The sequence below is a fragment of the Coregonus clupeaformis genome, chromosome 31, assembly GCF_020615455.1.
Source record: "Coregonus clupeaformis isolate EN_2021a chromosome 31, ASM2061545v1, whole genome shotgun sequence".
NCBI classification, from domain to species: Eukaryota; Metazoa; Chordata; class Actinopteri; order Salmoniformes; family Salmonidae; genus Coregonus; species Coregonus clupeaformis.
The window spans coordinates 12,216,597-12,243,885 of NC_059222.1; the positions used below are offsets into that span (position 1 = coordinate 12,216,597).

The window sequence follows — 27,289 nt, forward strand, 5'->3', positions numbered from 1 at the left end:
CTACAAATGCCCTCTCCCCAGTGAATAGTGTGGGTTCAAGGGCTCTGTCAAAAAAGCATTTGGGCCATGGTGTGCTTAACAACTGTCCCCAGTGAGATATAAGGCCCTCATGTACTTGAGCTTGCCAAGTCATAGCCTCCTCAGCCCCTGATTGCACTCCCTGCTGACTGGGGTGACAGCCATGGTGCCAGAGTGGAGAGAGAGAGAGAGGGCTGGGCTGGGCTGGACAGACACACACACACACACACACAGTGCCAGTGAGTAAGAGAGGAGAGAGAGAGAGAGAAGAGAGAGAGAGAGAGAGAGAGAGAGAGAGAGAGAGAGAGAGAGAGAGAGAGAGAGAGAGAGAGAGAGAGAGAGAGAGAGAGAGAGAGAGAGAGAGAGAGAGAGAGAGAGAGAGAGAGAGAGAGAGAGAGAGAGAGAGAGAGAGAGAGAGAGAGAGAGAGAGAGAGAGAGAGAGAGAGAGAGAGAGAGAGAGAGAGAGAGAGAGAGAGAGAGAGAGAGAGAGAGAGAGAGAGAGAGAGAGAGAGAGAGAGAGAGAGAGAGAGAGAGAGAGAGAGAGAGAGAGAGAGAGAAACTTCTCTCCTCAGAGATGGGCCCTAATAGTGTTCATACTGTATATTGCCAGGGTGCCAGACAGGAAAATAACGTTTCACAACATGGTACACCTCAAACACTTGTTGAACACACACACACACTCAGGCAGGCATTCTTGCGCATGCATACACACACAAAAACAAAACCGGCATACACACACCCATTTAGCTATATGTATAGTACCAGTCAAAAGTTTGGACACACCTACTCATTCAAGGGTTTTTCTTTATTTTTACTATTTTCTACATTGTAGAATAATAGTGAAGACATCAGAACTATGACATAACACATATGGAATCATGTAGTAACCAAAAAAGTATTAAACATATCAAAATATATTTTATTTTATATTCTTCAAAGTAGCCACCATTTGCCTTGATGACAGCTTTGCACACTCTTGGCATTCTCTCAACCAGCTTCATTAGGTACATTTGACATTTTAGTCATTTAGCAGACGCTCTTATCCAGAGCGACTTACAGTTAGTGAGTGCATACATTTTCATACTGGTCCCCCGTGGGAATGGAACCCACAACCCTGGCGTTACAAGCGCCATGCTCTACCAACTGAGCTACACGGGACCTGAAATGCATTTCAATTAACAAGTGTGCCTTGTTAAAAGTAAATTTGTGGAATTTCTTTCCTTCTTAATGCGTTTGAGCCAATCAGTTGTGTTGTGACAAGGTAGGGGTGGTATACAGAAGATAGCCCTATTTGGTAAAAGACCAAGTCCATATTATGGCAAGAACAGCTCAAATAAGCAAAGAGAAACGACAGTCCATCATTACTTTAAGACATGAAGGTCAGTCAATACGGAAAATGTAAAGAACTTTGAAAGTTTCTTCAAGTGCAGTTGCAAAAACCATCAAGCGCTATGATGAAACTGGCTCTCATGAGGACCACCACAGAAAAGGAAGACCCAGAGTTACCTCTGCTGCAGAGGATGAGTTCATTAGAGTTACCAGCCTCAGAAATTGCAGCCCAAATAAATGCTTCACAGAGTTCAAGTAACAGACACATCTCAACATCAACTGTTCAGAGGAGACTGCGTGAATCAGGCCTTCATGGTCAAATTGCTGCAAAGAAACCACTACTAAAGGACACCAATAAGAAGAAGAGACTTGCTTAGGCCAAGAAACACGAGCAATGGACATTAGACCGGTGTAAATTTGTCCTTTGGTCTGGAGTCCAAATTGTAGATTTTTAGTTCAAACCGCTGTGTCTTTGTGAGACGCAGTGTGGGTGAACAGATGATCTCTGCATATGTGGTTCCCACTGTGAAGCATGGAGGAGGAGGTGTGATGGTGTGGGGGTGCTTTGCTGGTGACACTGTCAGTGATTTATTTAGAATTCAAGGCACACTTAAACAGCATGGCTACCACAGCATTCTGCAGCGATACGCCATCCCATCTGGTTTGCGCTTAGTGGGACTATCATTTGTTTTTAACAGGACAATGACCCAACACACCTCCAGGCTGTGTAAGGGCTATTTGACCAATAAGGAGAGTGATGGCCTGCTGCATCAGATGACCTGGCCTCCACAATCTCCCGACCTCAACCCAATTGGGATGGTTTGGGATGAGTTAGACCGCAGAGTGAAGGAAAAGCAGCCAACAAGTGCTCAGCATACGTGGGAACTACTTCAAGACCGTTGGAAAAGCATTCCAGGTGAAGCTGGTTGAGAGAATGCCAAGAGTGTGCAAAGCTGTCATCAAGGCAAAGGGTGGATACTTTGAAGAATCTAAAATCTAAAATGTGTTTAACACTTATTTGGTTACTACATGATTCCATATGTGTTATTTCATAGTTTTGATGTCTTCACTATTATTCTCCAATGTAGAAAATAGTAAAAAATAAGAAAAACCCTTGAATGAGTAGGTGTGTCCAAACCTTTGACTGGGACTGTATGTTTTTGGGAGGATTTGTGGCTCAATCCTAAATCCTATTCTGGCTTTAATACTTTGCAGCAGACGGAGATAAGACTAACTCACAGGGCTTTCTATGACCCACTCTACTGTACACAGATCATGACCCTGACAATGCCCTGTGGCAAGGCCACTTCATGGTGGCACTGGTCACTGACATGGCCTAATTGCTGTGTGCATCCTAAATGGCGACCAAATAAAATACATTTGTATTTGTCACATGCTTCATAAACAACAGGTGTAGACTAACAGTGAAATGCTTACTTACGGGCCATTCTCAACAATGCAGAGAGAAAGAAAATAGAGAAATAATAGAAAAGTAATAACACGTAATAATAAAAGTTAATAATAAATACACAATGGGTAACGATAACTTGGCTAGGTACATGGATTACCAGTACCGAGTCGATGTGCAGGGGTATGAGGTCATTGAGGTAGATATGTACATATAACTAGGAATAAAGTGACTAGGCAACAGGATAGACAATAAATAGTAATAGCAGCGTACATGATGAGTCAAAAAAAGTTAGTGCAAAAAGGGTCAATGCAGATTGTCCGGGTAGCTATTTGGTTAACTATTTAACTAAATATGCCGGGGTATAAATTCCCTTCATAGTGCGCTACTTTTGACCAGGGACTGCATAGGGGTCTGGTCAAAAGTAGTGAACTATATAGGGAATAGGGTGCCAGGTGGGATGCAGCCAATGTAATATCACAATTCTCCATTCTTCCCCTACTTCTCCCCTCATTGTCAGGCAAGGCTCCTCCTTTTAATTTCTTCACTGCCTTTTCATCTCTCCCCTCCCTCCCTCTCGACACATTGAGCTGCATTACATTCCAATGGGGTTTAATCCCAACTTTTTGAGACGCTCTGCCCCACGCTACTGGTGACTGCTGGAGGTCGACCAAAAAAATATACTTTTTAGAAAACTGTGCTCCTGACTATGCTGTCTCTGACAGTCTAGGCTGTGTGTAGTTGCACTGCAGGGCCACAACAGACCTATATGATGCGACAAACTCCGACAGCCCTATTTGCATATAGACTGCTTCTGTTCTGAAGCTTTGGCCTACCTTTACCTCTAATTTGGGGCCTGTCTGGAGTGGTACTGACCAGGTCTACAATCCAAATGGCACCCTATTGCCTATATAGTGCACTATTTTTGACTAGGGCCAATAGGAGTCTGGACAAAAGTAGTGCACTATATAGGGACTAGGGTGCCATTTTGGACATAACCCAGAGCTGGCTGGTTGTCCCTCTGCCCAGTTTTAATTGGGTCTCTTTTACCATCTGGCCGACTGGGACACATCAAGGCCACCCAAGGGGCAGCTGCATGCTCAATGCCTCCCCTCCTCTCCCCTCCCCTGATCTGGACAACACCCTCCAGTCTCATTGTGGATGACCTATTGACCCTTTGCGACACAGCCTCCATTTTGGATCTTCAGCTGCTGCTCATTGTAACCTCTAAGCCACTCCCTCTTGGCTTTAGTAAGCTTGAATAAGCAAGATGCTGGTTGTGATTGTTGGCTGCTTATTCTTGGTGAAATGGATGGTATGGTCCCTAATTGAGCAGCCATTGTGGGAATGATAGGCCTCCTAGTATTGGTATCCTTCTAGTATAGTTGAAAGCATACATATCCTGTAATTCATAGGGAATATACATGTCATTCAATGGTTGAAAGTATTTGTTCCACATAGGCTTCCATACGCCAAAGCTTTTGACCTAGTTTACTTACCCATAAATAGCTTTGCTGATGTGTGTGTTCATTGGTTGATCTGTATACTGCGTGTGTGTTTGTTTGTGTGCCGCTATTTACAGGTGGGAGCCTTTGAAGTATTGAGTCAGGGGAACATTGAGAGAGAGTTTGTGTGTGTGTTTAGTGTTTTTGAAGTTGCGGTCTTCTTCGATCCTCATACAGATACCCACAGTGAGTAAGGTCCAGGCTTGATCAAGCTTAGAACACGGGGAGCTGATAGAGAATGCATACCTTTTAGGGAATGGCATTTAAGCTCTGTTTGATAAGGCAGGGGTGTAGAGAGATAGTGAGCATCCCGGGGCTATCCTAGCCATTTCATCTCTAAGACCTTTCCCCCCAAGCCAACCCACACATCCTCTACACTACACCACGTCCAGCCTTCGCAAAATAGAGCTGTCATTGCTAGGCTTGGGATGTATACCATATATATCATATCCCGGGGGGTTTGGAAATAGCCACGGGATTGTTTTTCAATGCTGCCAATACCGTTGATACTATTTCTTTGCATTTTTTTCATACATTTTCATGTTTGTAGCTACTTTTTAAGTAAATACATGCAGACTACCTGCAGGCAATACATTAGGAGATAAAGCAGATCACGTTCTTCATTTCACCTGTCAAACTATTTTACTTTATGAAGCTTACCGGTAGTCCCCAGTCACATATTGTTTGTTTACAAGCACACAACGATGAGAGACCGGAGCCTTGTGAGTCACTCACTGTTGTTGAAATAGTTACTGTATGGAATTCACAACTAAATGTTTGCCAGCTAGATATCTTATAACTATTAAGTGAACTGTCTAAAATGTGCTAAATGCTGTACAGTTGTGCATTTGGTTTGATAACTTAGCTAGTTAGCTTCTTGCAATCAAGCTCCCCTTGGTAACAGCAGAGATCTCCTCCTGGATCCGTCTTGCTGTATAATATTTGTTTTGTGCGTGCAGCAAACTGTGAGTAGTTACTTCTTTAACTTTATGATCTGGGATGTCTGTCCTGCAAATAGTTTATGTCAGAAACGATAAAATGTTTGCATGCGTTTGTTAGCATTTAGCTAGCATTCGCTATGGGATTGTACATGTACTTATTAGCATAGCTAACCTTCGGATTGAAAACAACCCCTTGTGTTCAGTGCCGGTATTACCAAATATCCTGGGATGGCACAAGGTCATTATAAAGGTATGACAATCTGGATACCGCCCAAGCCTGGTCGTTACCCAGCCATGTGAAACCATCCATGGGCTGTGGATGCTTCCCAAATGGCACCCTATTCCCTATGTAGTGCTGTGTGCGCACTATACTTTTGACCAGGACCCATAGTGCCCTGAATAGGGAATAGGGTGCCATTTGAGATGCAGCCTCAGTCACTCATAGAACTGTGCTGTTACTACATTTAATTTCACATCAGCCTTTATTACTGCTGGAAAACAATACACTCCTCAATATACAGTAGTATACTGAAGTCCTTTAAATGAGTTTCTGAGATGACCTCTGAAGATAATAATGATAAGCCAGAGGTGCAGATGATGTGATTATGGACGTGTGCTTTCCTGCACTGTATAAGGGGACCATTATAGACCATTATGCAAACCAAAACAGGCAGGGAAGGGAAGGTCTATGCCGGCTTATTTACAGGTGACAGCGCAGTGTGTGTACAGTATGTGTGTGGTGTATATGTGTGCATGCGGTGTGTGTGTGTACGTGTACATGCATGCAGTGTGTGTGTGTATGCAAGAATGTGGTGTGTGTGTGTGTGTGTATGTCATACAGTGTGGCAGCATGGAAAGGAGCGTGGACCCCAGCGTGACACAGCTTCAGCAGGCCATTTAAGCCCTCATGAAGCTCCTTGTGTGTTTATGATGGAAATGCAATCAGATTGGCTGGAGCTCAGGAAGCCACCTCTGAACCCTGTAAGAGCAGGGAGGTGTGTGTGTTTCTCTTGGTGTGTGTCTGTGTGTGAGTCTGTCACTCTCTCTTGCTCTCTCTCACTTTCTCTCACTCTCTCTCTCTCTCTCTGTGTGTGTGTGTGTGTCTAGGAACGGGCCATGCAGTAATCTGAGCACATCTAAGTGATCCTTTAACTGTCATCATGTCCCAGACATGCTGTCACACACATACTCCCCTGGGGCTATAATGCTCTGGCTATATGACAAACACACACAGAAAATCTCACCAGAGATCAGGAAAATATTCCCCATACTTCTAGAAGCCCTGCGTGATATACTATGTCTGTATATGAATAGGCTACTCAAAGGCCTTTTCTGCCTTTTTGTTTATTTGAATCTCCCTTTTAGAAGCCAGCCGCCACATGAGGATAGAATGGTAATAAGCCACGGGTCTGATCGATTCAGACGATCGCCCCATCTTAAACAGACTGACATCTCATCAAATCCATACCCCCCCCCCACTTCCCTCTCTCTCTCTCTCTTTCCGCCATGCCATTACATTACCCATCCATCCATTGACTAGGTCTAATGCTGCCTCGCTATTTACCCATTCGACACAAAAAATAATGGGGCCTCTCTCTGTCTCTCTTTCTCTCTCTCTCTCTCTCTCTCTCTCTCTCTCTCTCTCTCTCTCTCTCTCTCTCTCTCTCTCTCTCTCTCTCTCTCTCTCTCTCTCTCTCTCTGTCTCTGTTTCTGTCTCTGTCTCTGTCTCTCTCTCTCTCTCTCTCTCTCTGTCTCTCTGTCTCTCTCTCTCTGTCTCTCTCTCTGTCTCTCTCTGTCTCTCTCTCTCTCTCTGTGTCTCTCTCTCTCTCTGTCTCTCTCCCTCTCTGTCTCTCTCTCTGTCTCTCTCTGTCTCTCTCTCTCTCTCTCTCTCTCTCTCTCTCTCTCTCTCTCTCTCTCTCTCTCTCTCTCTCTCTCTCTCTCTCTCTCTCTCTCTCTCTCTCTCTCTCTCTCTTTCTCTCTCTTTCTCTCTCCCTGGTTGGATTAAGCAGCTGTAACCATATGCTACTGTACGCAATTACACTGCAATTCTGACCAAGGGAAACAGCTGTTGCCATTTTGAAAGATTGTAATTGCCCTAACTTTGATTTGTAGGGCTTTCCTTTGATGAGAGAAGGCATTTACATGTTACATAATAATAGAGGGGGAATGAGGGAAAATATTAGGCCCAGATGTATTCCAATAGAGTAACCTTGCCCGCTGCGAGGCCAATTTATATTACTTATTGCACATTATAACTCAGTTATGAATATGTTTATTCATTTCCGTTAGAATCAGACTCTTTATATTCCGGGGGCATAGTTGTGTAGTCAAGTCAAATGCTGTATCCCTCTGCTGATGCAATAGAGCAGGGATCATCAATTAGATTCAGCCGCTGGTCATTTTTTCTTCTTGCACGGATGGTCAGGGGGCCGGAACAAAATTACAAATAATTTGTAGACTGCAAATTGACCTCAAGAAGCCCAAACAGATATAATATTTTACTAAAACAAAATAATTTCAAACCTTTCTTACATTTGTATACAATCCCATATATCTCTCTACTATGCGTGGGAATACTTTGGAACAGATTTCCAAAAACTGATTTGCGGGTGTTTTTACAGTCTTATGTCCAACAATTAAACATTTAAATTTGGGCTCAGAAAACTTTAGGGGCCAAATAAAATCACCCGTGGGCCAAATTCATCCCGTGTGCCGCCAGTTGGGGAACCCTGCAATAGAGTATCACCTTCCCTTCTCGCCACCTATCATTTGTTTACGCAGCTTCCTGTGCACTTCCTGTGCTCTGGATCTGCCAAGATCTGACTTAGTGGCTGCGTCCCAAATGACACCAAATTCCCTACATAGTGCACTACTTTTGACCAGGGCCCATAGGGGGCTGGGCCCATATGAAGGGAATAGGGTACCATTTAGGATGCTGCCAGTGTTTACAACCCCTATCCCCATCACTCTGCCCCTGCCAAAGCCTTCTGCACCGTCAGCCTATGACTACACTGCAGCTTTGTGACAGGCACAGGAGCTTGTAATATTGTGATCTGCCTGTCATTTTCCCAGACAGACTCCTAAATGATACATGAGAATGATAAAACGTAAAATGTTCTCCTATGAGCTGTGTGTCATCCTCAGTGGGTGTGGTAGTGTATTCCCATATTGGAGCTAGCTGGTTCAGTCATCACCACATGTATTGCACTCGTCACTCACTGAAATCTCACCCAGGGACCATCTCGGTAATTTGACATCAACATGGATCTTAGTCATCCTTAGTGGAGATTGCATTGCAAATGATCCCTTGTTGAAGTTCACCGGGTACGAGAGAGATAGTGAGACAGCAGAGGCAGAACAGTGACAGAGGAGAAATAGGGAGAAAGAGAGAGAGAAACAAAGAGAGAGTGTGAGAGAGGGAGAGAGAAGAGAAAGAGAAAGGGAGATGGAGAGAAACAGAGAGAGTGTGAGAGAGGTAGAGAGAAGAGAGAAAGAGAAAGGGAGATAGAGAGGGAGAAGGAGAGAGAGTGAGATAGAAGAAGAGAAAGACGGCGAAAGAGAGAATAAAGAATACAATAGGTGGAAAATGTGGTGAGTAAAAGTCAGAAGGGAGGGAGAGACTGGGTGAAAGTCAGAGAAGTGGGAGAAGAGGTGAGGTGGATTTAGTGTCGGACCCACTGACAGTTAAAGTGTCTTTCCCAAACACACCTCAGTATTCAGCAGTATAGGTTAGGATCTGGATTAATAATTAATACGTCTCACAATGGTTCTGGCTCTGACCGCCGAGCGTCTTGAAATATGAAAAGCTAAATGATAGATACGTTTCTCTGTAGTGCGGAGACATTCTCTTTCTTTCTTAATTTGCCGGCTATTGAACTCCGCCACTGAATGGGAGCGCGGCTAGGGAATGCATAATGATGACAACCCGACTACTCTAGATGAGACGGGCTGCAGAAAAGTACTGTTTCATTTAGTCATCCAGTTGACAAACTACTAAATCAGTCCACTCTCTGGTACTTCTTTAAAAGTACATGCATGGATATTATCATTGCTTTTTAAGCCTGTCAGGATTTGATTGCTCTTCCTAGTTTGACTTTCAGCAGTCTTCAGAGAGAGATTGACTTTCCGCAGTCTTCAGAGAGAGAGGGTTGCATTGAGTCGTCAATCATACCAGACTGAAATTAACTTCCCCTCGGGCAGCTTTCGCTCTACTAAACTGATCATAGTGCTGATCATTACATCAAGAGTTGAAGAGGTGCTTTCGGCTGTTGCCAAACTGCCTTAAAAAACATCAAGTTTTGCTGCTGAACTGAAGCTAGATGCGTGGAATGGATGGTTGTTTGTTAGTTTCGAGAGAGATGAGATGTGTAGAATGGATGGTTGTTTGTTACTATAAGCCTAGTGCGTCTGTAACACCCAGACACCTTGCGAGAGAAAGATGAGATGAGAGCAGTGCCTCCAATAAACTAGGAGGGATAATCAAAGGCATCAAACAGGCTTTTCTGTAGAGCTGCTTTTACTCAGCATCTTTATCACCCTGAGAAGGAAATTACATGCAGGCCCCTGATCTCTCCATCAGACAGACAGACACAAAAAAGCGTTCCAGTACTTTGCCCCAATACTTGGAACGAGCTACAAAAGGACTTGAAACTACAGGAGCTTGTCTCCTTCAATTATTTTAAAGCTAGAGTAAAATCTATGGTGGGAAATGATTTAGGGTGCTGTCAATGTTTTGACCCCTAGTTAAACCCCTCCTCCCAAAACCAATGTGCCTGTTCTGATGAGGGGAAAACAACACACAGTTCACCAATTCACCGTATGATTTGCTAAGTAGATGCTTGGATGATCATGATGAACCATCCATGGTATGTAACACGTTAACAGGTAGTTTAAGTACGAGTGACCCGAGGATAAAGCGATCTGACAGAAAGAGATGGATGTGTGGATGGAAGGCGTTGACCCATAGGATTGGGATCGCTTGACCTCAACTCAGCACTGGCAATAGGCACCTTCAGTAGCCACACACACACATACAGACACACACACACACACACACACACACACACACTTCCTTCCTCCTCCAGCCTCACAGAGATGACCACTCAGTCATCTCTGACCAGCAGCAGGAATGGGCTCCGTCCGTCTTGATTTGTCAATAGTTACAATTGTAATTACACCTGAGTACTGTCAGCCTGCCAGGCTGGGCGGGGACCATCTATTCGCTTTGGCTAATTGATTAATTGCCGTGTTGATGGGACAGAAGGTTTTCTCCTCTCCTTCCTTCTCCCCTTCTCCTTTCGTCAAGAGACTACAGACTAGGGCTAAGCATCACCTGCAGGTTGCACATAGACACTGACCACAGACTGGTAAAAGAATATGGGGATACTGTATTTACCTCTGTCGGTGGAGTGACATTTAAAAGAGCCTGAGTACCATTGTTACTGCAGAGCTATAGGGTTGAGAGTGAGAACCAGGCCTCGGAGTGCAGTACGTCACCAAAGCCATTACGTGACAGTTAAAGGGAGGGAGAGAGATGTGGAGGCTGCAGTCAACAGACGCTTTTACACAAAACAGTAGCTTAGATTTGTGTGGCTCCCGTTTCTAGCCGTCTCCTCCCCCTCCCTCCCTCTGCCACCCTCCTTCTCCTACCTCTCCTCCTGCTTTTATTTTAGCAGCGAAGGAGGAGAATATACGCCTGTGATCAAAGACGCAGGGGCAGCTCAGCAAAATGGTTAGATTCTATCCGTCTCTAAATCTTTCTAAATTATCCCTCCATCCTTAGTCTTTAAGACTTTCGCATTAAGTGTCAGAAACATACACTACCGGTCAAAAGTTTTAGAACACCTACTCATTCAAGTGGTTTTCTTTATTTTTACTATTTTATACATTGTATAATAATAGTGAAGACATCAAAACTATGAAATAACACATATGGAATCATGTTGTAACGAATAAAGTGTTAAACAAATCAAAATATATTTTATATTTGAGATTCTTAAAATAGCCACCCTTTGCCTTGACAGCTTTGCACTCTCTTGGCATTCTCTCAACCAGCTTCACCTGGAATGCTTTTCCAACAGTCTTGAAGGAGTTCCCACATATGCTGAGCACTTGTTGGCTGCTTTTCCTTCACTCTGCCATCCGACTCATCCCAAACCATCTCAATTTGATTGAGGTCGGGGGATTGTGGAGGCCAGGTCATCTGATGCAGCACTCCATCACTCTCCTTCTTGGTAAAATAGCCCTTACACAGCCTGGAGGTGTGTTGGGTCATTGTCCTGTTGAAAAACAAATGATAGTCCCACTAAGCCTAAACCAGATGGGATGGCGTATCGCTGCAGAATGCTGTGGTAGCCATGCTGTTTAAGTGTGCCTTGAATTCTAAATAAATCACAGACAGTGTCACCAGCAAAGCACCCCCACACCATCACACCTCCTCCTCCATGCTTTACGGTGGGAAATACACATGCAGAGATCATCCGTTCAGCCACACCGCGTCTCACAAAGACACTGCGGTTGGAACCAAAAATCTCCAATTTGGACTGGTCTAATGTCCATTGGTTGTGTTTCTTGTCCCAAGCAAGTCTCTTCTTCTTATTAGTGTCCTTTAGTAGTGGTTTCTTTGCAGCAATTCGAACATGAAGGCCTGATTCACACAGTCTCCTCTGAACAGTTGATGTTGAGATGTGTCTGTTACTTGAACTCTGTGAAGCATTTATTTGGGCTGCAATTTCTGAGGCTGGTAACTGTAATGAACTTATCCTGTGCTGCAGAGGTAACTCTGGGTCTTCCATTCCTGTGGCGGTCCTCTTGAGAGCCAGTTTCATCATAGCGCTTGATGGTTTTTGCGACTGCACTTGAAGAAACGTTCAAAGTTCTTGAAATGTTCTGTATTGACTGACCTTCATGTCTTAAAGTAATGATGGACTGTCATTTCTCTTTGCTTATTTGAGCTGTTCTTGCCATAATATGGACTTGGTATTTTACCAAATAGGGCTATCTTCTGTATACCCCCCGTACCTTGTCACAACACAACTGATTGTCTCAAACGCATTAAGAAGTAAAGAAGTTCCACAAATTAACTTTTAAGAAGGCACACCTGTTAATTGAAATGCATTCCAGGTGACTACCTCATGAATCTGGTTGAGAGAATGCCAAGAGTGTACAAAGCTGTCATCAAGGCAAAGAGTGGCTATTTGAAGAATCTCAAATGTAGAATATATTTTGATTTGTTTAACACTTATTTGGTTACTACATGATTCCATATGTGTTATGTCATAGTTTTGATGTCTTCACTATTATTCTACAATGTAGAAAATAGTAAAAAATAAAGATAAACCCTTAAATGAGTAAGTGTTCTAAAACCTTTGACCGATAGTGTACATGCACACACACAAGCACGCATACACACATACACACACACACACTACTACAGCTGGCTCACCTTGATTCCGTTTCAATATGTCCGCCCTGTTTTCACTACATAGTGGACTGAGGTGGTTAAAACATTCAGTACTCAGTGGGTGGGCTTCTTATATAGACATGGCGGGCAAAGAGGTTAAGTCGGACCATGTTTTTACAGATGGGTGGCTGGGGGTCTGTGTACTTATGGGAGACGGAGAGAATGACTGATAGACGGAGAGGGATGAAGAGAGGTATGGAGACAATCCAAGTGTTTATTAACAAAGGGAAAATACCCCACTGATGGAATGGTGGGCTGTATATGTTGGGGCCCCTTCTCCTATTGGCTGATTTAGTGTTCCTAATGTACATCACCTGGTCACAGGTTGGGTAGATATGGACAAGACAACCTTAAAAGGAGTTTGGTTAGTTGGGAAAATGTCACTGGTGTGGTAGTGTCACCAATGTCACATGTGCTAATGATTAGTGCCCAATGTCCCAGCTACTCCCAGTCAGCCTGTGATGAAATGGGGAGAAATGATGACTAAGATAGAACTGGGGGAGAAGAATGATGCAGGACTATATGTGTGTCTTTCTATAAACTAGGGTACCAGTGAGGATTTCCTACGCTGGACAACTTGATACAGGTGTTGATAAGTCATTGATAATAATCTGCCAATTTACCTTAAGATATAAGGGGGAACATAGCTATATTCCATAAAATTCACGAGTTGATTTACCCTTTCTCATGGTTGGTGTCTTGATGGATTTGTCCAAAATATTAATTTTCTGTCCTTCATTTATGGTAGAGTAAGTTATAAGTTATAATCAGTTAAATTAGACATTGAACTTGAACCCTGTAAGAATCCTGTATCTAGTTGTCTGACAGTTTTTTTGTATAGAGATTTCAGAAATGCAGTGTAACTACTTACTTAACATTTCATGTCTCCTTATGTTGTGTGGTGAAAACTGTTTTCATGGGCACACAAATCTCTCAAAAATTATGCAATTGCAAAATAGAATGCTTCTAACCGAAAGTCACCTTACCTTGATACTTAAAACCTAAATTGATACTGTCGTTAACGTGGTTCTTCAATAATTATGTATAATACTTGTTGGATGCGCATTTGGTGTGGAGCTGTTTAATTATGCAGTGATAATTTCCCACATCATCATCTGGCCCAGGAAGGACATTTCTGAATAACATTCAAGTGAGGAACAGCTGTTGCGATAGCGCATGTGATGCTACAAAAGCCCAAGTGCTGAAAAAAAAAGGTTTTCGCGAGGAATGTCCAGAATATTTTGGTGTCTCATTCGTTACGCCGGTGAAGACAGTTGTGCCTGGAGCCACGTTGGCTCTAATATCCCTAGCGAATTGATGTTGATCATCTGTTGTTGTCTGCTTGATTTACAACAGGGTCTCGTTAGATTTAACAGAGAAAGCATCAAGGTAATGAGTTAATGTTTTTGTGCCTCGGATTGGACTCAGAGTCTACTGTGTGTAATTGTGTAGGATGGACTATTGGGTAACACCCAACGCTATTCCTATAAATTATTATTGATATAATGACAACAAATTGCATAGCCTAGTGGGCTTCTTCACAACATGATCTGGTAATGAAATAACATGACAAATACATTTGTTTCCATGTTACACCTGCAATTTTAAACAATACAAGGTGTTTGAAGTAGCCTACTTGAATTTGCATATATTCCTCTAAGTACACATGTGTAACTGCATAAAAAACATTTTTATTTTTGTTTCAAACCGTTTAGAAATGTTTATCCCAATGTCACACATTGGTCCCACTATTTATAGAAATACCCATGTGTATCCCAAATGGCACTCTATTCCCTATATAGTGCACCACTTTTGACCAGACCCCTATGGTCCCTGGTCAAAAGTGGTGCACTATGTAGGGAATAGGATGCTACTGTATTTGGGACACATTCTGTCTCAGCAAGCCCAGTAATGATGCCGGTAAAATAATGCTACAGCGTAACAATAGGAATGCCTTTTCTGCACCATTGCTGCTTGAAGAAAAGTCTGTTCCCTTTGATGCTGAAGCTTCAGAATTACTTTCTCATTTTCCTGTGGAGCCCTACCTGTGTACACACGCACACACACACGGACCCAGGCATGCACACACACGACACACACAAACTGCTGCATAAGAAACAACATTCTATGCCTTTGGGCTTAACTATGTAAACACTTACTGAATACAAAAACAAACACAAAGGCAGAGAGTGCTGCCTGCATAAGCTTTCCGTCTCTCTCTCTCTGTCTCTCTCTCTCACTCTCTCTCTCTCTCTCTCTCTCTCTCTCTCTTTCATTCTACCTCTCTCCCCGCTCCCTTCCTCAGGGAATCAGTGAGTGTATTCCAGCACCACTATTCTGAATAGACCAAATAAAAAGACACTTGCTCAGATGGGATTGAAAGAAACAGAGAACTGAACAAGTTTTTAGAGCTTACTTACAAGCCCTTAACCAACAATGCAGTTTTAAGAAAGAATACCCCAAAAAAATCACAGAGGTAAAACGGATTTAAGTTTCCCTGCATTAAAGTGTGTGTGTGTGTGTGTGTGGGTGTAAGACACTGTAAGAAAGAGCTCTGTTTCGTTCCTCAAAACCTCATCTCTCACAGTGATGCTTTTTACTTGACGGTGGCGTGTTGACGGTTGTAGCCTCTTAGCCGTCTCTGGAAGAGGGCTGTGGTTGGGGATAATCCAATCTATACCCGTCCTGTATTGAATGGGCTATTTCTCAACCTCCCTACCACACCCATTTACTGTCCCTCTACAAATGTATTTACCATTGACTTTCAGTCAAATCTATTCAGGGAGACGCTTGAGTATTGAATATGGATGGAGGAAGTCGCTGTAATCTTTTAATGGGTTTTTGCCTGGTGGTGACTGACTGAGTCCCAGCCTGCGTCCCAAATTGCACCCCATTCCCTACATAGTACACTACATTCTATCAGAGCCCTATAGCCTAAATATGCAATAGGGTGCCATTTGGAACACAGACCCTGTGTCCTCAATAGTTCATGACCTAGGGGGTCATGATAGTAGGGTGGAGCGGGTGGTATACCTGCCTGCCTGGTCTCTACAGATTATCCCCAGACCCTCAGGTGCAGAGCAGCACCCACCCTGCTGACATGATCCAACCGCCACCTGCACCCCCCTCTTCTTAAAATAAACTAACCCATGACCACAGCATCTCTTGCCAAACAGAGACATGTAGGTAGCCTAGCGCTTAAGAGCTTGGGGCCAGTAACCGAAAGGTCTGTTGATGTGCCAAGGCACTTAACCCTAATTGAGCAAGGCCTTTAACTCTAATTGTTCCTGTAAATCGCTCTGGATGAGGGCGTCTGCTAAATCACTAAAATGTAAATGAATTGGGAGAGTTTGATGCTACACTAACAGAGCTCTTACAGGACTCTATATCTCTTCCCAACTGTCATACAGATACGTTATTTTTTTTATCAAAGGCCATTCAATCCAAGAGGCTTTGGAAATAATGGACAAAGGTGCACAGAAACAGGCCTTGCTTCCATATTTGACTGGTTCATGCATGCAGCTGGACTGACAGACAGACAGACAGACTGTTTTGGTCTTGGGGCTACTCTGAAAGAAACATGCCTGTCCAGTCAAACGCCAACCTTGTTTTTAAAACCAGGGGGTTTGAGGGGCATTTTGATGAGCAGCTATGATGCCTGTGGGCTGTCAACTGTCCATCAGGTACTCTGCAGGTAGCGGGTAGTAGCAGGTAGATGCCATACTAGCAGAAGGAGAGGGAGTTGCTTTATATCCTCCTGTCTCCCCCTCCCTCTCTCTTTGTTCTCTCTCCACCCCTCTCTTTTCCCTCTCTCTCTCCACCCCTCTCTTTTCTCTCTCTCCACCCCTCTCTTTTCCCTCTCTCTCTCCACTACTCTCTCTATCGCTATTTCTCTCTCTATATATATATCTATATTTTTTCTCTCTCTCTGTCTGTCTCTCACTCTATTTTCTCTCTCTCTCTCCTCTCTTTCTCTCTCACTCTTTTTTAAATCTCTCTCTCTCACTCACTATTTATCTCTCTCTCCTGGCTCTGAGAAATGTGAGGAGTCAGAAGAGGCTAGATCAAAGGGAACCCACACGGTCTGCCCTCCAATATCATTAAGGCTTCTCTGATGGCACTATTAGAGATGCAGCGGTGTGTGTGTGTGTGTGTGTGTGTGTGTGTGTGTGTGTGTGTGTGCAAGGTGTGCATACTGTGTGTGTGTTGTACACTGACAAAGCGAAAACAGGTTTCTAGTCATTTTTGGATAAAGGGAAAGATGAACCGAGCAAAGTACAGAAAGATCTTTGATGAAAACCTGCTCCAGAGCGCTCAGGACCTCTGACTGTGGCAAAGGTTCGCCTTCCAACAGGACAACGACCCTAAGCACACAGCCAAGACAACGCAGGAGTGGCTTCGGGACAAGTCTCTGAATGTCCTTGAATGTCCCAACCAGAGCCCGGACTTGAACCCGATCTAACAAATCTGAAGAGATCTGAAATAGCTGTGCAGCGATGCTCCCCATCCAACCTGACAGAGCTTGAGAGGATCTGCAGAGAAGAATGGGAGAAACTCCCCAAATACCAGTGTGCCAAGCTTGTAGTGTCAAACCCAAGAAGACTTGAGGCGGTAATCGCTGCCAAAGGTGCTTCAACAAAGTACTGAGTAAAGGGTCTGAATACTTATGTAAATGTGATAATTAGCAACAATTTCTAAAAACCTGTTTTTGCTTTGTCGTTATGGGGTATTGTGTGTAGATTCATGTTTTTATTTATTTTTTAATCATTTTTAGAATAAGGCTGTAACTTAACAAAATGTGGAAATAGTCAAGGGGTCTGAATACTTTCCGAATGCACAGTATTGTATACTGTCTATGTCTGCATACTGTGTGTGTGTGCCTGTTTGTATGTTTGCATAGCATGTGTGACTGTATACTGTGTGTGTGTGTGTGTGTGTGTGTGTGTGTGTGTGTGTGTGTGTGTGTGTGTGTGTGTGTGTGTGTGTGTGTGTGTGTGTGTGTGTGTGTGTGTGTGTGTGTGTGTGTGTGTGTGTGTGTATGTGTGTGTGTGGTACGTGCCTGCAGGGCTTGGCAGTGGGCCCTGTCGTTGGTCTGCTGTGGTACGTGCTGTCAGGACCTTCATATTGAGCAGGATATGGAAGCTTCCCCCTGGCCTGCATCACACGGGACACACATTCTGTTTGATGTCACTTCTGCTTTCTACTGAGCTCCACATACACACTACCAGCTTCTATATAGTGCAGTGGTGTAGTATGGGATGTGTGTGTCTTTGTGTGTGTGTGTGGCAGGTTGAGCGATTTTCCCTTAGATTGTAGGCTAGCTGCAAAGTCAAAATTGCCTACATTGTATTCATTAAAACTTAATTTAAGGTTAGGCATTAGGTTTAGCAGTGTAGTTAAGGTTAGGGTTAAGGTTATGGTTAGGTTTAAAATCAGATTCTATGACTTTGTGGCTGTGCCAGCTAGTGACCATTCTGCAAAACTGCCTCCAGAACAAGATTCATGAAGAAAAACGCTAACCTCTATGTGTGTGTGTTTGTGTGTATATATACAGGTGCTTCCCTGGATTGTGTATGATGTATGTGTTTGTATGCAGGTGAGGTCATACGGTAGATGCATACATGTTTGTATGTGCATTTTTGTGCTGACTAAAGGCCATTTGTGCGAAGATCTACTGTATATTATGTATATATTTTACCATATTGTGAGAACATGTTTGTATATCATGTGTATGTGAATACATGTGCTACTGTAGCAACACTTAGTCATAGAATTTCCCCTTTGTGCATTCTATTCAGTCCACATACTGTCCCTCTTCTCAACAGAGCATAATTGAATGGCAGGCTGAAGAGCAGGCAGATCCCAGCTTCACATAGCAACATGTGGAATCAATAGGCCAGAATCACAATCACCAGGGCGTTCTTGGGTGGTTGGTGGCTGATCTCAGAACCCTTCTCCAACTGTGGCCATGGTTTCATCATTTTTACAGATTGCAGCAGCGCTGAGCAGAAAATGAATGTTTTTCAACCCTGACGCTGGGCAGACATTAAAGTATTTGTCTTGCTCTTTGTCATGGTTCCCTAACTGGCTTGACCATCATAATGTATAACCTGTGGAACCCAGTGTACTGGTCAGCACACTCTCCTCTCCTGCTCTACAACACTGCTTATTTTTTCTGTATTTAGTTGTATTTATTTATTTAACTAGGCAAGTCAGTTAAGAACAAATTCTTATTTACAATGACGGCCTACACCGGCCAAACCTGGACGATGCTGGGCCAATTGTGTGCCGCCCTATGGGACTCCCAATCACGGCCGTTTGTGATACAGCCTGGAATCGAACCAGAGGGTCTGTAGTGACGCCTCAAGCGCTGAGATGCAGTGCCTTAGACCGCTGCGCCACTCGGGAGCCCTGTATATGGAGTCCTTCAACGGCACGCTTATTTTTAATCTCTGCCCACACACACACATGTGCGCACGCACGCACAAACTCACACACACACACACACTGCTGAAAATGTTTTCTTTTGGATGAGGAGAAGGGGTTTGGAGAGTTGGGAAGCCTTAAAAAGGTAAACACTGACTAAAGGTCTCTATGTCCGTTATGAATCTTACAGTTGGGAAATTCTGTTCCATTCATCCACAACACTCCTCTGTCTTCTCAGCTCCAACTGCCACTTCTTGATTCATGATCCAACTACTGGCCTGCTTATTTTGAGTGTGTGTGTGGTTATGACCAGGCTGAGGCCTGTGTGTGTGAATATAGTGGATAATGTACAGGGCAGTGTAATGAGTCCAAGAGCAAAATGAAGGGGGAGGAAAGATTGAGAGATTTAAAGATTGAGTGAGACAGGGGAGGGAGGAGGCCGTTCAGTTTATATTTGGACTAAATCCATAAAGGAGTAAAAGAAGCCTTGGCAGGAATCTTAAGGGGCTAATAAAGCTAATAAAATAAAGTTGTCTTAGATTAGTTAGCTAACAGAGCTGTAACACAGTGTATTAGCCTAATGTATTATCCTAACTGGGTCTCTAGCACATCACACAGAGCCACACAGGGCACCGAGGGGAGAGACAGAGACACCACACCACCTACTGAGACGAGGAGTCTAGAGGGCCCACTTACCCAGTCAGGGGTGAGGAGAGGAGGGAGACAGGGGAGAGTAGAGGGCCCACTTACCCAGTCAGGGGTGAGGAGAGGAGGGAGACAGGGGAGAGTAGAGGGCCCACTTACCCAGTCAGGGGTGAGGAGAGGAGGGAGACAGGGGAGAGTAGAGGGCCCACTTACCCAGTCAGGGTGAGTGGGGAGTGTACTGTATCTTGCCGGGAAACACTGTGTGTAACCTCTCTTAAACACACAAGAGCAGAACAGTAATGGGGTTTGTCGGTACCGAGCTACATGTGGTAGGCTACTTGGTCTCAGGAGAGAACATCCTCTGAGTTTTCATTAAAAAGGCTAGTTTATATGACTACTGTAATACTGTAGATGTCTTTATATGCATGGAAGCTGAGCGCGTGGCACTCCGTCTCCGTCTATGGGCCCTGGTTGAAAGTAGTGCACTATAAGGAATATGGTGCCAGTTGGGAGGCAACGTCGGCGGACAAACATCCCTGACATGTCAAACATCTCAGTTTGGTCTATATAAAGGCTGGATTTTATCACAGCATGTCTTGAAATGGGCACACAAGCCAGCACTGTTATTAACACATGGGATTGCCTGTGTGTGTGTGTGTGTGTGTGTGTGTGTGTGTGTGTGTGTGTGTGTGTGTGTGTGTGTGAGTGTGTGTCTATCTGTCTCTCTCTCAATTCAATTCAAAGGTTTTTATTGGCATGGGAAACACATATTTACATTGCCAAAGCAAGTTAAATAAACAATAAACAAAAGTGAAAAGACACAAACAAAATCAACAAAAAACTATTAGAAATTAACAGTAAACATTGCACTCTCTCTCTCTCTCCCTCTCTCTTTCTCTCTCTCTCCTCTCTCTCCTCTCTCTCTCTCTCTCTCTCTCTCTCTCTCTCTCTCTCTCTCTCTCTCTCTCTCTCTCTCTCTCTCTCTCTCTCTCTCTCTCTCTCTCTCTCTCTCTCTCTCTCTCTCTCTCTCTCTCTCTCCTCTCTCCTCTCTCGTCTTTTGCTCTCTCTCTCTCTCTCTGAGCTGAAGTGCAACAGGTTAGAAGTTGTCACCATCTCACTCCATCTCCCTCTGCTTCACTGCTGATGTAGTTAGCTGCAGAATTGAGCATGATGAGGAGAGATGGAGTGAGATGAGGAGAGAAGAAGGGAGAAGAGGGTCATAGTGGGGATATGAACTACCCTGTCTGGGGGCGTTAACTACCATGGGAGCAAAGTGTGTGTGCGAGAGTGTACTGTGTGTGTGTGTGTGTGTGTGTGTGTGTGTGTGTGTGTGTGTGTGTGTGTAAGTGTGTGAACGAGAGAGTAGTGAGAGGAGGCAGAGTGACTTTCATAACAGGGTATGAGCAGCTGGTTCAATGGCACTGTTGTCACTGGAATAGTTGATGAGGGGTTCTCAGTGTGTGCATTGATGAGTGTGTCACAGTCTAGATTTATATAATTCTATCAATTCAAAGACTGCATTATTTCTCAATGGAAATACAGTTTCAATACAGTCTCTTCAATACCATCTCTCATTGTACAAAAGAAGAGAGCAGTGGCAGGTAACGTAGTGGTTAAGAGCCTTGGGCCAGTAACAGTATTTTTATTTATTTTTTATTTCACCTTTATTTAACCATGTAAGCCAGTTGAAAACAAGTTCTCATTTACAACTGCGACCTGGCCAAGATAAAGCAAAGCAGTGCGATAAAAACAACAACACAGAGTTACATATGGGGTAAAACAAAACATAAAATCAAAAATACAATAGAAAATCTATATACAGTGTGTGCAAATGTAGTAAGTTATGGAGGTAAGGTAATAAATAGGCCATAGTGCAAAATAATTACAATTTAGTATTAACACTGGAATTATAGATGTGCAGAAGATGATGTGCAAATAGAGATACTGGGGTGCAAATGAGCAAAATAAATAACAATATGGGGATGAGGTAGTTGGGTGGGCTAATTACAGATTGGCTGTGTACAGGTGCAGTGATCGGTAAGCTGCTCTGACAACTGATGCTTAAAGTTAGTGAGGGAGATAAGAGTCTCCAGCTTCAGAGATTTTTGCAGTTCGCTCCAGTCATTGGCAGCAGAGAACTGGAAGGAATGGCGGCCAAAGGAGGTTATTTAGTGAGGGCCAGCCAACGAGAGTGTACAGGTCACAATGGTGGGTAGTATATGGGGCTTTGGTGACAAAACGGATGGGACTGTGATAGACTACATCCAATTTGCTGAGTAGAGTGTTGGAGGCTATTTTGTAAATGACATCGCCGAAGTCAAGGATCGGTAGGATAGTCAGTTTTCCGAGGGCATGTTTGGCAGCATGAGTGAAGGAGGCTTTGTTTGCGAAATAGGAAGCCGATTCTAGATTTAAATTTGGATTGGAGATGCTTAATGTGAGTCTGTAAGGAGAGTTTACGGTCTAACCAGACACCTAGGTATTTGTAGTTTGTCCACATATTCTAAGTCAGACCCGCCGAGAGTAGTGATTCTAGTCGGGCGGGCGGGTGCAAGCAACGTTCGATTGAAGAGCATGCATTTAGTTTTACTAGCGTTTAAGAGCAGTTGGAGGCTACGGAAGGAGTGCTGTATGGCATTGAAGCTCGTTTGGAGGTTTGTTAACACAGTGTCCAGTGAAGGGCCAGATGTATACAAAATGGTGTCGTCTGCGTAGAGGTGGATCTGAGAGTCACCAGCAGCAAGAGCGACATCATTGATATACACAGAGAATAGAGTCGGCCCGAGAATTGAACCCTGTGGCACCCCCATAGAGACTGCCAGAGGTCCAGACAACAGGGCCTCTGATTTGACACATTGAACTCTATCTGAGAAGTAGTTGTTGAACCAGGCGAGGCAGTCATTTGAGAAAACAAGGCTATTTAGTTTGCCAATAAGAATGCGGTGATTGACGGAGTCGAAAGTCTTGGCCAGGTCGATGAAGACGGCTGCACAGTACTGTCTTTTATCGATCGTGGTTATAATATCATTTAGGACCTTGAGCGTGGCTGAGGTGCATCCATGACCAGCTCGAAAACCACATTGCATAGCGGAGAAGGTACGGTGGGATTCGAAATGGTCGGTGATCTGTTTGTTAACTTTGCTTTCAAATACTTTCGAAAGGCAGGGCAGGATGGATATAGGTCTGTAACAGTTTGGATCTAGAGTGTCACCCCCTTTGAAGAGGGGGATGACCGCGGCAGCTTTCCAATCTCTGGGGATCTCAGACGATACGAAAGAGAGGTTGATCAGGCTGGTAATAGGGGTTGCGATAATTTCGGAGGCTAATTTTAGAAAGAAAGGGTCCAGATTGTCTAGCCCAGCTGATTTGTAGGGGTCCAGATTTTGCAGGTCGCTGGTTCGAATCCCCGAGCCGACTAGGTGATTAATCTGTTGATGTGCCCTTGAGCAAGTCACTTAACCCTAATTGCTCCTGTAAGTCGCTCTGGATAAGAGTGTTTGCTAAAATGTAAAAGCAGAGTAACAAAATCAAAAACTGTGTCAATGACTTCCCTGTTGCATAATGAAATGGATGAGAAAGTGAATAATTCCCCAAGATGTGCTGTTCTCTCTATATTTAGCCACTTCTTTATCCCAGAGAGCTTTATAGTTTAGTGGGGGATTAAGTCATACTCGATTAGTGCTTTTTGGCTTTTGAAAAAAATACTAAGAGAAAGATTTAAAACACTAAATGAGTGCATCATTCTGAGGTCTGACTCACACTCATACTGACTGATACAGGGATATTGCTGAATAAACTCAGTGGTCTTAAAATGTATATTAATGATAATTTCTCCTGTGTGTTGCAAGGGCACTATTGTACGCCATTAGTTCTATTCCGCCAGCCAGGCAAGCTCAACCAAGTTCAGACAAGGTATTTGAAAGAAAACAGATGCTATTTGAACCCACTTTGGAAATAAGTGTTTTAATTAATGCTTTCAAGTGATATCCTCTGGGATCAAATGCACATTTTGTTTGTATGCAGTATTTAATTATTTTTACCCAACATAAAATTGAATTCAGCAGGGCCACGTTGTTTGCTCCCTGTGTGTGTGGGCCTGGGCCCAAGTGGTGTATCGGTCAGACCATCTTCCCTCAGAGAGGTTCTGATCCGAGGACCAGGGGAAGAGGGAGTTAGGGTGCATCCCAAATGGCAACCTATTCCCTAGAGCTCTACTTTTGACCAGAGCCCTATGGTAGTGCACTATGGGACACATCGGTGCCATTTGGGACACATCAATTAATAAAGACCATGCAGGGCTGGTACTGATGCTAGGCCGATTAATGAGATCTGGACCTTTACTCTGCGGTGGTATCTTTACTCTGTGATGGTATCTTTACTCTGCGGTGGTATCTTTACTCTGCGGTGGTATATTTACTCTGTGATGGTATCTTTACTCTGCAGTGGTATTTTTACTCTGCGGTGGTATCTTTACTCTGCGGTGGTATAATTACTCTGTGGTGGTATCTTTACTATGCAGTGGTATATTTACTCTGTGTGTGGTATCTTTACTATGCGGTGGTATATTTACTCTGTGGTGGTATTTTTACTCTGCGGTGGTATCTTTACTCTGCAGTGGTATATTTACTCTGCAGAGGTATCTTTACTCTGCAGGGGTATCTTTACTCTGCAGGGGTATCTTTACTCTGTGTGGTATATTTACTCTGCGGTGGTATCTTTACTCTGCAGTGGTATCTTTACTCTGCGGGGGTATCTTTACTCTGCGGTGGTATATTTACTCTGCAGAGGTATCTTTACTCTGCGGTGGTATCTTTACTCTGCGGGGGTATCTTTTCTCTGCGGTGGTATCTTTACTCTGCGGTGGTATCTTTACTCTGCGGTGGTATCTTTACTCTGCGGTGGTATATTTACTCTGCGGTGGTATCTTTACTCTGCGGTGGTATCTTTACTCTGCGGGGGTATCTTTACTCTGCGGTGGTATATTTACTCTGCGGGGGTATCTTTACTCTGCGGTGGTATCTTTACTCTGCGGGGGTATCTTTACTCTGCGGTGGTATATTTACTCTGCAGGGGTATCTTTACTCTGCGGTGGTATCTTTACTCTGCGGTGGTATATTTACTCTGCGATGGTATATTTACTCTGCGGGGGTATCTTTACTCTGCGGTGGTATCTTTACTCTGCGGTGGTATCTCTTGTGAATTAGACCTGATTATGCCTGGCTGGGTCACACATGACTAATAGCTTGAGGGGGTACATTCATTCTTCTCTTTAGTCTGTGTCTGTAGGGAATGTGTTTTTATTTATCTGTGGGCTTTACGTGTGGTGTGAGTTTGTTTGTGTGTGTGTGGATATGTACTGTATGTACGTACAGTTATGTGTCTGTTTATATACACTACCAGTCAAAGGTTTGGACACACCTACTCATTCAAGAGTTTTTCTTTTTTACATTGTAGAATAATAGTGAAGACATCAAAACTATGAAATAACACATATGGAATCATGTAGTAACCAAATCAAAAAATATATTCTAAATTTGAGATTCTTCAAATAGCCACCCTTTGCCTTGATGACAGCTTTGCACACTCTTGGCATTCTCTCAACCAGCTTCATGAGGTAGTCACCTGGAATGCATTTCAATCAACAGGTGTGCCTTCTTAAAAGTTAATTTGTGGAATTTCTTTCCTTCTTAATGCGTTTGAGCCAATCAGTTGTGTTGTGACAAGTTAGGGGGGGTATACAGAAGATAGCCCTATTTGGTAAAAGACGAAGTCCATATTATGGCAAGAACAGCTCAAATAAGCAAAGAGAAACGACAGTCCATCATTACTTTAACCTCTACGGGATCGGTGTCCTGTATACGGGATGTGATTAGCATGACTGTTGTAAGTAACAGCAACCTTTCCAGGACATAGACATGTCTTATATGGGCAGAAAGCTTAAATTATTGTTAATCTAACTGCACTGTCCAATTTACTATAGCTATTACAGTGAAAAAATGCCATGCTATTGTTTGAGGAGAGTGCACAACAACTGTGACGAGTACTGAGGATACGAAGAGGCAGGACGCAGACGCAGGAATCAACAATGTAAAGGTTTACTTAACACTGAGCAAGAGAACAACAAAGAGCGAGTACACGACAAGACACTAACAATCTCACACACAACACAACACTGAACAGTCCAGGGCTATATAGGGGTGGTGATGACATGAGGTGCAGGTGCGCTGAAGGTGATTAGGGTGCGTTGGGTTTCCATTCCGGTGTTGCCGAGGTGGTGCGCTCAGACCGGTGGCTCAGTAGACCGGCGAATCAGAGTGCCAGAGGGGAGCAACGGGAGGAGACGTGACAACAACAAAAAACGTATCACGCAACTGGTTTGATACATTCACCTCTGAAGGTAAATAATGTACTTACATTCAGTAATCTTGCTCTGTTTTGTCATCCTAAGGGTCCCAGAGACAAAATGTAGCATAGTTTTGTTTGATAAAATGTTTGAGAATGCCATGAGTGTGCAAAGCTGTCATCAAGGCAAAGGGTGGCTATTTGAAGAATCTAAAATCTCAAATATATTTTGATTTGTTTAACACTTTTTTGGTTACTACATGATTCCATATGTGTTATTTCATAATTTCGATGTCTTCACTATTATTCTACAATGTAGAAAATAGTAAAAATAAAGAAAAACCCTTGAATGAGTAAGTGTGTCCAAACTTTTGACTGGTACTCTACATTTGTATACAGTATCAATGAGTGTGTGTGTGGGTTCACATATGTGTGTCTGTAAGTGCATGGTTGTATAGGTGACTCGACACTGTGTTCTCTCCATTTGACTTAATAATAGATAGCCCTGGTGATGTCTAGCTGTATGCTGTAGTATATAGTCTGCCTAGCCATGGTCCTGTGGGAGCTCAGTTTCACCTTAATTAACATCCCCATTATTAGTTGGGATTGCTCTGCTCTGGTGCCGCATGGGCAGCCCTCCTTCCCTGGTTAAATAAAGTACACCCGCCGCAGGCTGTTATGGCCATTAGGGGTTCAGGAGGGTTTTTTCTTTCTTTCTGTTTACTCATTAATATTTGGTTTGTGGAACTCACTGAGATTTCATTTGTTAGCCAGAGTAGGGGGACAGGACAGGAGAGGAGGAGGAGGAGGAAGAAGAGGAGAGGCTTCAGGGAGATTAGACCCATGGCCTCTTGCCCTACCAGCTAGGCTCAGAAAATTGATTTATAGTAAGAATTAATGCACTGGAAGATTAGCACGGTAACATCAGTGCTGTGTCTGTGGCTGTGACTGTGGCCTCAGCCAGCCAGTCATTATGGGAACTGACTGGTGGACTATGGACTGATAGACTAGTGATAGTCTAACTTAGCCCTAAGCACTAAGGATCGATGACACCATTGGATAACACTGATGTGCACTTGGTTCTGTGTGTGTCTGTGTGTGTACATACCAGGGTTTCCTTTGGGAAAATGTGGCGCCGGACATTTGACAATGTTTTAATTTAACAGACATTTTAGAAATGTGCTGGATCCTTATGCATTGGGTGCGTAACCTG

General features: G+C 43.6%; 1 protein-coding gene and 1 non-coding gene across 2 annotated transcripts in view; one reads left to right on the plus strand and one right to left on the minus strand.

The window, feature by feature from the left end:
* sdk2b (sidekick cell adhesion molecule 2b) overlaps positions 1-27,289 on the plus strand; it is a 435,742-nt gene that overhangs the window by 32,569 nt on the left and 375,884 nt on the right. The window lies entirely within an intron of this gene.
* trnat-ugu lies at positions 1,103-1,178 on the minus strand. Its single transcript has one exon. It is a non-coding gene; the product is annotated as a tRNA-Thr (tRNA).